Source organism: Zalophus californianus, chromosome 3, assembly GCF_009762305.2.
Source record: "Zalophus californianus isolate mZalCal1 chromosome 3, mZalCal1.pri.v2, whole genome shotgun sequence".
Classification (NCBI taxonomy): Eukaryota; Metazoa; Chordata; class Mammalia; order Carnivora; family Otariidae; genus Zalophus; species Zalophus californianus.
Genome location: NC_045597.1, coordinates 99,533,885 through 99,549,349, shown reverse-complemented (window position 1 = coordinate 99,549,349; position 15,465 = coordinate 99,533,885). Strand labels below are relative to the sequence as shown.

The following is a 15,465-nucleotide window of genomic DNA, read 5'->3' as shown; positions in this document are numbered from 1 at the left end:
TTTTGAAGCCCAGCTAGTATCTTTAAAATCATTCTGAACTCTAGGTCTGACATCGTACTAATGTCCGTATTGAGTAGGTCCCTGGCAGATGGTACTACCTCTTGTTCTTTTTGTTGAGGTGATTTTTTCCATCTTGTCATTTTGTCCAGAGAAGAATAGATGAATGAGAGAACAAAATGCTAACAGGGTTACGACGTCCCCAGAAAATATACTGTAAACAAATCAGAAAAGACCTGAAACCAGGGGAAAAGAAAGGGAAAGAAAGAGGTAAGAGAAAGAAAAAATAAATAAAAAGATAAAAACAAAAACAGAACAACAAAAAAAAAAAACAGAATATGATCATATATGATCAGGCTGGTGCATAAATCAGTGCCACACACTAGATTCTGGGTGTATTTTGGTCTGTTAGAAGAAAGTGCCTCCCAAAATTTTAAAAAAAGAAAAATATATGTACAAAAATAAGGGTTGATACGATGGAGGCATGGAATATGACTGTAAAGATGAAAATTATAAAAAATTTTATAAAAGGAATTGATAAGTTTGAAAAAAGAAGGAAGAGGATTTAAAAAAAGAAAGAAAAGAAAAGGGGAGAGAATGTGATCAGGCAGGAAACTAGAACAAAGCCATACACCGAAGATTTCGGTTATATCTTGATCTGTTAGAAGAAACTGTATCTCAGAATTTTAAAGAGAGAAGAACTTATATATATATATGCCAAAAATAAGGGTAACTATTATGAAGGGATAGAATTTGACTCTACAAATGAAAAATAAAAATTTTTTTTATTTTTTAAATATTTATTTATTTGAGAGAGAGAGAGAATGAGAGATAGAGAACACGAAAGAGAAGAGGGTCAGAGAGAGAAGCCGACTCCCTGCTGAGCAAGGAGCCCGACGCGGGACTCGATCCCGGAACTCCAGGATCATGACCTGAGCCGAAGGCAGTCGCTTAACCAACTGAGCCCCCCAGGTGTCCTAAAAATGTTTTTTTAAAAAGGGGATTGGTAAGATGTTGGTTAAAAAGGGAAAAAGAAAAATTCAAAAAATAAAAAATTAAAAAAAATTAACTTTGAAAGACTAAAGCATCATGGTAAAAAAGCCATGGATTCTACATGCAGTATTCTCCTAGCGCTGGAGTTCTCCCGTTCTCCATAATCGGTAAACTTGGTCTTGGCTGGCTGTTCTTGCTGATCTTCTGGGGGAGAGGCCTGTTGCCATGGTTCCCAAATGTCTTTGCCGGAGGCGGAATTGCCCCGCCCTTGTGAGTCCGGGCTAAACAATCTGCTCGGGTTTGCTCTGGGCTGCTCGGGTTTGCTCTGGGCTCTGGGAGCTTTTGTTCCCCGCAAGCTTTCCATATGGCTTTGGAGGACGAGAGTGAAAATGGCAACCTCCCAATCTCTGCCCCGTAGGAGCCGAGAACTCGGGGCCCCGCTCCTCAGTGCGCCCCCAGAGAAAAGCATCTCCCCGGTCTCCGGCCGCACTCCTTGCTCACCTGGCCTGTGACCAAGCGTTTCTATCTCTGGCACCTGACCCAGTGTGGAGTCTCCAAACCCAGTAGATCCCTGCAGTGCGCTCCCGCGCCGCTCCTTCTGGGGGAGGAAGGGGAGTCTCCCCGTTTTTGCCGCCTGTTGGATCCCTGCTGGAGGAGCAGTGGCCCAGCTGTCCCGCGGATAACGGTTTATGGCAACCCCGAGCTGCGAGCCCGCGCCTCGGCTCCGTCTCTGCAGCTGGCTTCCCCGCTCCAATACCTGGGAACTCTGCTGCACTCAGGCACCCCGGTTTTTCTGTGACCCCGAGGGTCCTGAGACCACACTGTCCTGCAAGGGTTCCACCCCCCGCTTAGCCACTGGAGCGACATCCCTCAGTGGAGCCGGCTTCTAAAAGTTCCGATTTTGTGCTCCGCGGCTCTATCACTTGCCAGAAGCGGCGGGCGGAGGCCCCTTCCCCGCCATCTATCCTCCTGAATATCGCCTCGGATTCACTTCTCCACACGTCCTACCTTCCAGTAAGTGGTCGCTTTTCTGTTCAGAAAGTTTTTGCTATTCTTTTCTTTGATCTCCTGTTGAGTTTGTAGGTGTTCAGAATGGTTTGATCCCTATCCAGCTGAATTCCTGAGACCAGATGAAATCCAGGTCTCCTACTCCTCCGCCATCTTGCTCCGCCCTCCAGTACCATATTGTTTTGATCACTACAGGTTTGTAATATAACTTGAAGTCTGGAACAGTGATGCCTCCAGCTTTTCTTTTCTTTGTCAAGGTTGCTTTGGCTATCCAGGGGTCTTCTGTGATTCCATTCAAATTTTAGGAGTGTTTGTGTTCTAACTCTGTGATTTTTTAAAAAATTTTTGTATAGTCTAATTTATTAGTCTTCTCTTTAATGGCTTCTGAGTGTGCATCATAGAATAGCCTTCACTATTCTTAAATGATAAATCTTCCAGGTCCCACAGTGTTTTTTAGTACTTTTACGATTGTTTTCAACATTTAAATATTAGATCCACTTGGAATTTATCCAGATAAGCTGTGAGTGATGGAACTGGTAAATAGTTCTAAGCTCTAATCTGGCCCTCCACACTTAGCAACCTACCTTTTTCCTTTTAGCCTGCGTCTTATTGTATGTGTGGCCCACCCCTTTCTTCTTCAGAATTTCTCCTGTGGTTTTCTTAACCAGTTCTCCCATCACATGCCACCCTGACTTCCTCATGTCTAAACTCAGGGGCATTTTCATAAAACCCTATAGCTGTTTGTGTGGTGTTCAGTCACCTACTCATTGTAGGGAAATTCTCAGCATTCCCTGTGACCACTGCCTGTTTGTCCCTGGCCCTCCTCCCCATTCCCATCCTCCCTGCTGTAGAGCCTAGAATGGAACTGGAAGCCTCTTTTTTCTCTGAGTCTCTGAGGTTTCACTTCTTTGCACATTTTAAACCATCAGGTTTCTGTCCCAGCCTCAACCCTCACTCCTATCACCTGGCTCTCAAAGGCAGTTTTACTGGACATTTCTACCACTTTGATTACAAATATATGAGTAAAATGCCTTTCTGTTTTCTCAAAGTCCTTTTTAATCTTGACTTTGCCCATTCCCACTAGTGTAATACCTTCATTCTTCCTCTACCTCTGCCAGCAGTTGAATATTAGAGCATTTTTTCTTTGTTCTTTTTGAATATCTCCAAAGCCAGGGCCATAACACCCTGACACCAGCTGGTTGCCCATCACTTACTTTTGATGTCTGTTAGGTCCAAATGTCCTTTCATCTTGTTAGAAATCTTTTTAATCACCTCTAATCTCATCCACAGTATCTGTAGCTCTAGTCTCCAGGACTTAGACTCCCCCTTGGGAGGCTCACAGTGGTCTATGAGCAGGACAGCTGCCCTGAGCCTCATGGCTCATGTGGGGATCATTCTGGCACTCTCTTTACTCCTGGACATCCTCAAGGTGCCCTGGCCCAGAGTAGCCAGCCAATCAATTGACACATCTCTCTAGCATCAGACTTGTTCTCTACCCCCCCCCAACTTAGTACAGTGAATACCCTTTTTTTTAGGGGTTGAGTTTACAACTTTTCCCTTCATAAAGTCTTTTTTGTGACGTCTATTCATGAGCCACTTTCTTAAGGGGTTGCACCTGACCACAGATCTGCACAAACCCCCTCCTTACACACACATACACTTCCCTTACAAAGATAAATTGTTTCTGACTAAAGGTGTGAGGGTATCAGCAAAAGTGCAGATTGTGGTTCTGATGGCACATCTCTTTGTAACTTCCAGCATTATTTTTTTTCAGGGTTTTTTAAAATTAAAATTATTTTTAAAATTATTTTTACTTTTTATTAAGGCATAATTTACATATATTTTTATTAAGGTATAATTTACATATAAGATATAGTTTCAGGTGGACAACATAAAGATTCGATATTTGTCTATTATGAAATGATCACCACAGTAGTAAGTCTAGTGAACATGTGTCACCATACATAGTTAGGGAATTTTTCTTCTTGAGATGAGAACTTTGAAGATGCAGTCTCTCAGCAACTATCATATAGACAATACAGTATTATTAACTAGTTGCCATGCCGTACATTATATCCCCTTATTTATTTTGTAACTGGAAGTTTATACCTTTTGACTCCCTTCAGCCATTTTACCCATCTACCACATCCCATCTCTGGCAGCCATTAATCTGTTCCCTGTATCTCTTGATTTTGGTTTTCTTTTGTTTTTGTTTTTAGATTCCATATATAATAAGTAAGATCATACGGTATTTTTCTTTCTCTGTCTGACTTCTTTCACTTAGCATAATGCCCTGAAGGTCCATCCATGTTGTCACAAATGGCAAGACTTTGTTCTTTTTTTATGGCTGAATAATACTCTATTGTATACATGTCACATTTTCTTTATCCACTCATTTGATTGATGGACATTTAGGGTGTTTCCATATCTTAATTATTGTAAATAACCCTATAATTAACATAGGGACGCATATATCTATTAAAAATAGTGTTTTTGTTTTCTTCTGAAAAAGACCTAAAAGTAGAATTGCTGAATCATATGGTACTTCTGTCTTTAATTTTTTGAGGAAACTCCATACTACTTTCTGTAATGGCTGCACCTGTTTACACTCCCGCCAACAGTGCACAGGGTTCTCTTTCCCCAAATTTTCACAAACACTTGTTATTTCTCATTAGTAATAACCACCCTAACAGGTAGGAGGTGATATTTTATTATGCTTTGATTTGCATTTCCCTAATGATCAGTGGTTTTTTGTTTAAAGATTTTATTTTTTATTTGAGAGAGAGATCACAAGCAGGGGGTAGTGGCAGAGGCAGAGGGACAAGCAGACTCCCTGCTGAGCAGGGAGCCTGACATGGGGCTCCATCCCAGGACCCAAGATCATGAGCTGAGCTGAAGTCGATGCTCAACTGACTGAGCCACCCAGGTGCCCCAGTGATCAGTGATTTTGAACATCTTTTCATGGCCATCATATGTCTTTGGAAAAATGTTCATTCTGATTCTTTGTGTACTTTTTAGTTGGAATATTTGTTTTTTGCTATTGAGTTGTTTTGAGTTCTTTATATATTTTGGATAGTAATCAGATAGATCTACAAAAATTTTTCCCCATTCAGTAGGTTGCATTTTCATTTTCCTGATGGTTTCCTTCGTTGTGCAGAAGCTTTTCAATTTGATGTACTTAACTTACTCATTTGTTCTATTGTAGCCTTTGCTTTTAGTGACAAATACAAAAAATCACGAAGACCAGTGTCAAGTTGCTTATCTCTCATGTTTTCTTCTAGGAGTTTTATGATTTCGGATCTTACATTCAAGTCTTTAATGCATTTTGAGTTATTGTTTGTCTTTGGTGTTAGATACTGATCCAGTTTTCCCAACACCCATACTGAAGAGACTGTTCTTTCCCCATTGTATATTTTTGGCTCTTTTTTGGCCTGTAATTACTCATCGTAGTCTCTTACGGTCCTTTGTGTTTCTCTGGTATCAGTTATAATGTCTCGTCTTCCATTTCTTATTTATTTGAATCCTCTCATTTTTCTTGGTCTTTCTAGCTACAAGTTTGCCAATTTTGCATCATTTCTGCTTTAATCTTTATTATTTCCTTCCTTCTGCTAACTTTGAACTCCGTTCTTTTTCTAGTTTCTTGAGGTGTAAAGTTAGGTTGTTGTTGAGACTTATTTCTTGAGGTAGGCATTTATCACTATGAACTTCCTTCTTAGAATTGCTTTAGCTGCATTCCATAAGTTTTGTTATGATGTGTTTCATTTGTTTTAAGGTCTTTTTTAATTTGTTGACCCCCTAGTGGTTTAGTAGCTTGTTGTTTAATTTCCACATATTTGTGAATGTTCCAGTTTTCTTCTTCTAAATGATCTCTAATTTCGTACCACTGTGGTCTGAAAAGATGCTTGATATATTTTCACTCTTCTCAAATTTTTTAAGACTTGTTTCATGTCTAAACATATGATCTATCCTGAAGAATGTTCCATGTGCCCTTGAGAAGAATGTATTTTCTGTTGCTTTCCCCTCCTCACTTTATTACAATATTTCTGATGATATTCTCTGTGCTGTAGTTTTTCATTTCTGTGACTTATTTTATAACTAGAAGTTTGTAACTCTTAACTCTCTTCGTCTGTTTTGCCTATCTCCCACCCACTGCTCCTCTAGCAGCCACAAGTTCTCTGTATTTAAGCATGTGTTTGGTTTCATTTTGTTTTTGTTTTTTAGAGGGAGAGAGAGCAAGTGTGCAAGTGAGGGGTGGAGAGGCAGAGGGAGAGGGAGAATCTTAAGCAGGCTCCATGCCCAACATAGAGCCCAATTCAGGGCTTGATCTCATGACCCTGAGATCACGACCTGAACCGAAACCGAGAGTCAGACACTTAACTGACTGAGCCACCCAGGTGCCCCTGGGGTTTTTTTGTTTTGTTTTTTTGTTAGACTTCACAATATAAGTGAGATCATTCAGTAGATTTCATTTAGCATAATACTCTCTAGGTCCATCCACGTTGTCAAAATGACAAGATTTCATTCTTTTTAATTGCTGAGTAATATTCCATTGTACCTAGCACATACGGACACTTGGGGTCCTTCCATACCTTAGCTATTGTAAATAATGCTGCAATATACATAAGGTTGCATATATCTTTTTAACTTAGTGTTTTGTTTTATTTGGGTAAATATCCAGTAGTGGAATTACTGGATCATGATATTTCTATTTTTAATTTTTTGAGGAAACTCCATACTGTTTTCCATAATAGTTATACCAATTTACATTGAAGGTTCCCTTAATATCCCTGCCAAAATGTATTATTTCTTGTGTTTTTGATACTAGCCACTCTGACTGGTGTGAGGTCATATCTCACTATGGTTTTGATTCACATTTCCCTGATGATGAGTGATGTTGAGTGTCTTTTCATGTCTGTTGGCTATCTGCATGTCTTCTTTGAAACCATGTCTATTCAGGTCCTCTGCCCATTTTTTAATTGATTATTATTTTTTTGGTGTTCAGTTGTGTAAGTTCTTTATATATTTTGAATACTAACCTCTTAGCAGATATATCATTTGCAAATATCTTTTCCTACTCAGTGGACTGCCTTTTGTTTTATTGGTGTTTTTCTTTGCTGTGCAAAAGCTTTTTGTATTTTGGTATAGTCCCAATAGTTTACTTTTGCTTTTGTTTTCCTTGCCTGAGGAGATATAACCATATGTATGTTGCTAAGACTAATGTCCAGGAGACTACTGCCTATATTTTCTTTGAGGAGTTTTATGGTTTTGGGTCTCATATTTAGGTCTTTAATCCATTTTGAGTTTATTTTTGTGTGTGGTGTAAGAAAGTGGTCCAGTTTCATTCTTTTCCACTTGTCCCTTTTTCCCAACACCATTTATTGAAAAGACTCATTTCCTCATTGAATGTTCTTTCCCCCCTTGTCATGGATTAATTGACCATATAAGGGTGGGTTTCTTTTTGGGCTCACTATCCTTTTTGTTGTTGTTGTTGTTCTTGTTTTGACAGAGAGAGACACAGCAAGAGAGGGAACACAAGCAGGGGGAGGGGGAGAGGGAGAAGCAGGCTTCCTGCGGAGCAGGGAGCCCGATGCGGGGCTCGATCCCAGGACCCTGGGATCAACACCTGAGCCGAAGGCAGACACTTAACGACTGAGCCGCCCAGGCGCCCATCACTATCCTATTCTTTTGATCTACGCATCTGTTTTTGTGCCAGCACCATACCATTTTGATTACTGTAGCTTTGTAGTATATCTTAAAATCTGGGATTGTGATACCTCCAGTTTCGTTCTTCTTTCTGAAGATTGCTTTTGCTATTCAAGAGCTTTTGTGGTTCCATACAAATGTTAGGATTATTTGTTCTAATTCTATGAAAAAATGCTCTTGGTATTTTGATGGGGACAGCATTGAATCTGTAGATTGCTTTGGGTAGAATGGACATCTTAACAATATGCTTCCAATCCGTGATCATGGAGTATCTTTCAATTTGTTTGTATCATCAGTTTCTTTCATCAGTGCCTTGGAGTTTTCAGAATATAGGCCTTTCACCTCCTTCATTAAGTTTATTCCTAGGAATTTTATATTTTTGTGCAGTTGTAAATGGGATTTTCTTAGTTTCTCTGTTACTTTGTTTTTAGTGTACAGAAATGCAACATATTTCTGTATATTAAATTTGAACCCTGCAACTTTATGAAATTCATTTATTCCGATAGCTCTGTGGTGGAACTTTAAGGCTTTCTTATATGAGGTGTCATGTATTCTGCAAATAGCTACAGTTTTACTTCTTATCAATTCAGATGCCTTTTCTTTCTTTCTTGATTTCTGCCACAATTAAACATGATTAAACATGTTTAAATATGACTAAACATATTTAATGTTTAATAATATGTGAGAGTGGACATCCTTGTTATGTTCCTGATCTTAGAAGAAAAGCTTTCAGTATTTCACGATGGAGTATGATGTTAGGTGTGGGTTTTTCATATATGACTTTTATTATGTTGAGGTATGTTCTCTCTAAACTCACTGTTGAGAGTTTTTTTAATCATGAACATTGTTGTATTTTGTCAAATGCTTTTTCTGATATCTATTGAGATAGTCATATGGTTTTTATCCTTCCTCTTGTTAATGTGATGTATCATATTGATTTGTGAATACTGAACCAACCTTGCATTTCTGGAATAAATCCCACCTCATTGTGGAGAAGCACTTAACATATTGTTGAGTTTGCCTTATTAATGTTTGTTTGTCTTTGTTCATCAGGGATATTGGCCTTGTAGTTGTCTTGTTTTTGTTGTTGTTATTTTGTTTTTTGGTAGCGTTTTTGTCTGGTTTTGGTCTCGTGTAATGTTGGCTTCCAAGAATGAATTTGTAAGGGGTTTTTTTGTTTGTTTGTTTGTTTTTCCCTCTTCTATGTTTTTGAATAGCTTAAGAATAGATATTAATTCTTTTTTAAATGTTTGGTAGAATTCACCTGTGAAGCCATCTGGTCCTGAACTTTTATTTATATGGAGCTTTTTGATTACTGATTCAATTTTGTTACTAGTATCTTGTCTGTTCAAATTTTCTATTTCTTCCTGATTCGGTTTTGGAAGATTGTATGTTTCTAGGAATTTATCTAGGTTGTTTAATTTGTTGGCATATAATTTTTTGTAGTATTTTCTTACAATCCTTTGTATTTCTCTGACGGCATTTGTTCTTCATTTCTGATTGTGAGTGCTCTTTTTCTCTTGATGAGTCTGACCAAATGTTTATCAATTTGGTTTATCTATTCAAAGAATCAGCTCTTGGTTTTATTGATCTTTTCTACACTTTTTGTCTCTATTCCATTTATTTCTGCCCTGAGCTTTAGTACTTCCTTTCTTCTAACTGGGCTTTGTTCCTCTCTTTCTAGTTCCTTTAGGTATAAAGTTAGATTAAGATTTTTCTTGTTTCTTCATATCCCTATATGAATGTAAACTTCTCTCTTAGAACTGCTTTTGCTGTGTCTCAAAAATTTTAGACCATTGTGTTATCATTTTCGTTTATCTCCATGTATTTCTTTTATTTCCTCTTTGATTTGTTAATCCATTGGTTATTTAGTAGCATGTTATTTAGCCTCCGTGTGTTGTTGTTTTTTTTCCCCCATTTTTTTTTCCTGGTAGTTGATTCATACTGTTGTGGTTGGAAATTCATACAGTAGTTTCATACTGTTGTGGTTGGAAAAGATACTTGATATTATTTCAGTTTTCTTAAATTTGTTGAGACCTGCTTTGTGGTCTAATATGTGATCTGTCTTGGAGAATGTTCTATGTGCACTTGAAAAGAATGTGTATTCTGCTGTTTGGGGATGGAGTGTTCTGCATATACCAGTTAGGTCCATCTGGCTTAATGTGTCATTGAAAGCCACCATTTCCTTGTTGATTTTCTCTCTAGAAGATCCAGTGATTTGGGTGGGATGTTAAAATCCCCTAGTCTTACAGCATTACTGTCAATTTCTCCCTTTATGTCTATTAATATTTGCTTTATGTATTTAGGTGCTCCTATGATGGATGCATATTTACAGTTGTTATATCTCCTTGTTCAGTTAAGTATTTATCATTATATAATGCCCTTCTTTTTCTCGTACTCTAGTGTTTGTTTTAAAATCTATTTTGTGGGCGCCTGGGTGGCTCAGTTGGTTAAGTGACTGCCTTCGGCTCAGGTCGTGATCCTGGAGTCCCAGGATCGAGTCCCACATCGGGCTCCCTGCTCAGCGGGGAGTCTGCTTCTCCCTCTGACCCTCTTCCCTCTCGTGCTCTCTCTCTCTCATTCTCTCTCTCTCAAATAAATAAAGTCTTTAAAAAAAAATAAAAATAAAATCTATTTTGTTTGATATAAATATCGCTACTCTGGCTTCCCCCCTCCCCCACTTCCATTTGCATGGAATATCTTTTTCCATCCCTTCACTTTCCATCTGTATGTGTCTTTAGGTCTGAAGTTAGTCTCCTGTAGGCAGTATACAGATGGGTCTTGGTTTTTTTATCCATTCAGTCACCCTTCTTTTGATAGCATTTAATCCATTTACACTTAAAGTAATTATTGATAGGTATGTATTTATTGCCATTTTAATTGTTTTCCAATTGTTTTTTTGTAGTTCTCTGTTTCTTCTCTGCTCTCTTGTGGTTCAATAGTTTTCTTTAGTGTTATGCTTGGCTTTATTTTTTGTGTATCTTTTATAGGTTTTTGGTTTGTGGTTACTATTGGGTTCATATGTAACTTCCTACATGCACAGCAGTCTATATTAAGTTGATGTCCGCCTAAGTTGAAACACATTGTAAAAGCCCTACATTTTTACTCCCCTTTGACATTTTACATATATGATGTTATATTTTACATATTTTTATCTTATATATACTTTGACTAATTTTTGTAGATATAATTGATTCTACTACTTCTGTGTTTTAATCTTTATGCTGACTTTGTGAGTGATTAATCGAGTACCTTCACTATATGTTTGCTTTTACTTGTGTATTTTTTTTCCTTTCATAATTTTCTTCTAGTTATGTTTTGTATACACTTAAAGGATTCCCTTTAACATTTCTTGCTAGGCCATTTTAGTGGTGATGAACACTTTTAACGTTTGGGAAATTCTATTTGTCCTACTCTGAAGGATAGCTTTGCTGGATAGAGTAGTCTTGGTTCTAAGTTTGTTTGTTTGTTTTTTCCTTTCAGCACTTTGAATACATCATGAAACTCCCTTGTGTCCCACAATGTTTCTGCTGAAAAATCAGTTGATAGCCTTGTTGGGGTTTCCCTTGCATATAACTTTTTTCTCTTGTTGCTTTTAAGATTCTCTTTTTGTCACCACTTTTTGCCCTTTTAATTTCTACATATCTTGGTGTGCACCTTTGATTCATCATCTTAGGGGCCCTCTGTGTCTCCTAGATCTGGTGGTCTGTTTTAGTCCCCACATTAGGCAAGTTTTCAGTTATTATTCCTTCAAATATGTTTTCTGCCCCTTCTCTCTTCTCCTGAGATCCCTATAATGCAAATTTTATTATGCTTCATGATGTTGCAGAGTTTCCTTAACCTATTCTAATTTTTCATTCCTTTTTTTCTTTTTGCTGTTTAGCTTGGTGCTTTCCATTACCCTTTGTTCCAGGCTGCTGATACATTCTTCTGCATCCTCTAACCTGCCGTTGATTCCCTCTAGCGTATTTTTCATTTCGGTTGTTGTATTCTTTAGCTCTGACTGGTTCTTTTTATATCTTTCATCTCTTGTTGAAGTTCTCACTGAGTTCATCCATCCTCTCCAGCATATCTCAGTTTCACTTTATTGTGATTCTGTCTTGTTCTTTCATTTACGACATTTTCTCTGTCTCATCTTCCCTAGTTCTCCATGTTTGTTTCTATTTATTAGGTAGGTCAGTTACATCTCTTGGTCTTGAAAGCAGTGGCCTTGTATAGAAGAGGTCCTGTGAGGCTCTATAGTGCATCAACAGAACCAGGCCCTCTTGTTGTGGCTGAGCCACATTTGCTCTGGGCATGGTGGGTTGGAGTTGGCCTCAGCCCAGCTGGCTGCAGTAAGCCACTTCAGCTGCTATGGGCACACTGGGCAGGGTTTGCTCCACCTGCTGTTGAGAAACCCAGCTACAGCCACTGGGAGCTTGCTGGTGGATGGGGGGCTCAGCACTCAGCCTAGCTGTCTGCAATTAGCCTCTGCCCTACCCTACCTGTACCAAAGAGCAGGGCTTGTTTCCTATGCATCCAGCTAAGACTCCTAGATGCAAGAACTTCAGGCACACTGGTAGGTAGGCTTATCTCCTCCCCCTTTCAGGGCAGGAGTCCTTTTGATACTAGCAAAGTAGATGGAGAGTATCAGAACTGGCTCCTGCAAGTGCTGGCTGTCTAGGCTGGGGGAGAACAAGAAAAATGGTGCTCAGCAATACTTTTGTTCCCAGAGAACTCTCTGAAAGATCCCTGCCCCTCCAGCACAAGTTCTAAGATTAGTCAATAAATCTCCTTTATGTGCACCCCAGGTGCTTTGCACATTGCTGTTTCTGTGCTGTGTCTCAGGCCAATTTATTTAGCATGCTGTCTCTTTAAGGGTGGGGACTTTGCCTGTTGCCTTCTGGCTCTCCTAGAATTTAGCCCTGCTGATTTTCAAAGCCAGACATTGTGGGAATGGTCTTCTTGGTGGAGATCCTCAGGGCTAGGGTTACCCAGTGTGGGGTCTGATCCCTTCACTCCTCTGTACTTGTGATTTCTCTCCCACTTATGGTTATTTTCTCTAGGGGTTCACTTCTCAACTGAATCTCTTATCCCTCCTCTCCTCATCCATGTGACCTTGTCTCCATGATGAGTTATGGAATGTCTGTTCCGCCAATTTTCAAGTCATTTTCAGTTAGTTGCACAGATATGGTTATTGCCTGGGTATGGCTGTGGAATAAGGTGAGCTCAGGGTCCTCCTACTGTGCCATCTTCTCTGCCCTGTTGCTTTTTGATGGGCTTAACATATACAGAACATTCCGTCTTGTTCAGTGCTCTTTAAGGTCGAGGTTTCCTTGTTGATTTTCTGTCTTGATGATCTATTAATGTAAAAGGGATATTAAGGTCCCCAAGTATTGTACTGCTGTTTCTCCCTTAGGTCTATTAATATTTGTTTTATATATTTAAGTGCTTCTGTGTTGGTGCATAAATATTTACAAATGCTTTATCCTCTTGCTGGATTGACCCCTTTATGGAATGCCCTACTTTGTCTCTTATTACAGTCTTTGTTTTACAGGCTATTTTGTCCAAGTATAGCTCTCCCAGCTTTCTTTTGGTTTCCATTTGCATGGAATATCTGCAATTAGTTTTTTTTATAGGCAGTGTATAGATGGGTCTTGTTTTGGTGGTGGTGGTGGTATTTAATCCAGCCACACTACATCTTTTGACTGGAGAATTTAGTATTTATATTTAAAATAATCGTTTAGAGTTATGTACTTACTGCTATTTTGTTAATTGTTTTCTGGCTGTTTGGTAGTTTCTCTGTTCCTTCTTTGGCTTTCTTCCATTGTCAAATTTGATGACCTTGTTTAGTGGTATCTTTAGATTCCTTTCTCTTCTCTTGTATATCTATTTATAGTTTTTGCTGTGTTGTTACCTTAAGGCTTACATATAACAACTTATGTCTGTAATAGTCTATTGTAAGTTAATATGCTTAAATGCATTCAAAAGCTCTACATATCTATTTTCTCCCCCCCCCATTTTGTTTTTCATGTCACATTTTGTTTTTTTAATCTGGTGTAACCCTTAACTAATTATAGTAGTTATTTTTACTACCTTTGTCTTTTAGCCTTTATACTAGCTTTATAAGTAATTAATCAACTACCTTTCCTATATATTTAACTTTACCAGTAAGATTTATAGCTTATACCGTTTTTGTCACTGATTAACATCCTTTCTTTTCAGCCTCTCCTTTTGTTTAACATTGACATTTTAATTATGTGTCTTTGTGTGTGTCTCTTTGGTGTCACTTTGTTTGGAACTCTCTGGGCTTCCTGGATATTGTCTTCCTTCCCCAGGTTAGGGAAGTTTTTGGACATTATTTTTTCAAGAAAGTTTTCTGTCCCTGTCTTGTCCTTCTGGGTCTCCTATAAATGAGAATGTTAGCCAATAAATGTGGTCTCGTAGGTCCCTTAAACCACTTATATTTTACATTTTTCTTTTTGCTGCTCTGATGGAGTGAGTTTCTCTGCCCTGTCTTTGGGTTCGCTGATCCTTTCTTCTGCTGCTTCTAGTCTGTTGTTGAACTCCTCTGCTGTTATTTTCAGTTCAGTTACTGCATTCTTCAGCTCTGTGACTCTACTTGATATTTATATTTTCTCTTTGTTGATGTTCTCACTGTGTTTATCCACTCTTCTCCCAGTTTGGTGAGCATCTTTTTGACCATTACTTTTAACTCTGTGAGGTTAATTACTATGTCCAGTTCTGTACGATTCTTTCTGAAGCTTTATCTTAGTCTTTCATTTGGAACATATTCCACTGTTTTGTTTGCTTCACTCTTCTCTGTGTTTCTACAAGCAGCCTATTTTCATTTTATAGTTCCCACTAGTTGAGGATGTGCCAAGACAGGTCAGTGTCCCCAGAGAGAGGATCTCAGCACCTAGATTCAGGCTGAGTGGAAGCCAGACCTGGAGGCACCAGCTTTAAAGAATGGACAGCTGTAGAGTCCTGTGGGACCACAAGCATAAGATCCACTTGCCACCAGAACAGGTGATCTGGAAGTGTCCCCTGGGCAGCCGTCACAAAAATCAGGGCTCCCTTTGTGCATTAATTATCTAACCTCCCTCATCACCACTCCTTAGCCCTGCAGAATTAACCTTAAAAAAAATCCTCAGCCATGTCACTAAGTAAAAATGCAAACTGTAGAACAGCATATAGGATATTATACCATTAACAAATCTGGGTGTGTACACACACACTATTTTTCCATATTACACATGTAAATGTATAGAAACAGGCCTGGAAGGAGGCCTTCCAAACTGGTAAGAATGCTAACCTTTACGTTGTGCATTAATTATCTAACCTCCCTCATCACCACTCCTTAGCCCTGCAGAATTAACCTTAAAAAAAATCCTCAGCCATGTCACTAAGTAAAAATGCAAACTGTAGAACAGCATATAGGATATTATACCATTAACAAATCTGGGTGTGTACACACACACTATTTTTCCATATTACACATATGTAAATGTATAGAAACAGGCCTGGAAGGAGGCCTTCCAAACTGGTAAGAATGCTAACCTTTACGGGGGGGAACCTAGTCAGGTGGCATTTTCACCTTATTTCACGGAGTTTTTTTATAGTGAAAAATATATTTTTAAAATTCACTTGAGGAAAGTTGAAGTTGAACTAGCAAATGATGGTAAAAGTTCCTAAAATGGAAATGGGTAGAAAATGTAGGGACTATGAGAAATCTATAAATGGGCAATGCCCGGCAGCAGGTTTCTTACAAATCAAACAGTGACA

At 38.7% G+C, this 15,465-nt stretch overlaps 1 protein-coding gene across 2 annotated transcripts in view; it reads left to right on the top strand.

Annotated features, from left to right (window-relative positions):
* The window catches only part of LYPD1 (LY6/PLAUR domain containing 1), a 51,625-nt gene that overhangs the window by 34,266 nt on the left and 1,894 nt on the right, over positions 1-15,465 (top strand). The window lies entirely within an intron of this gene.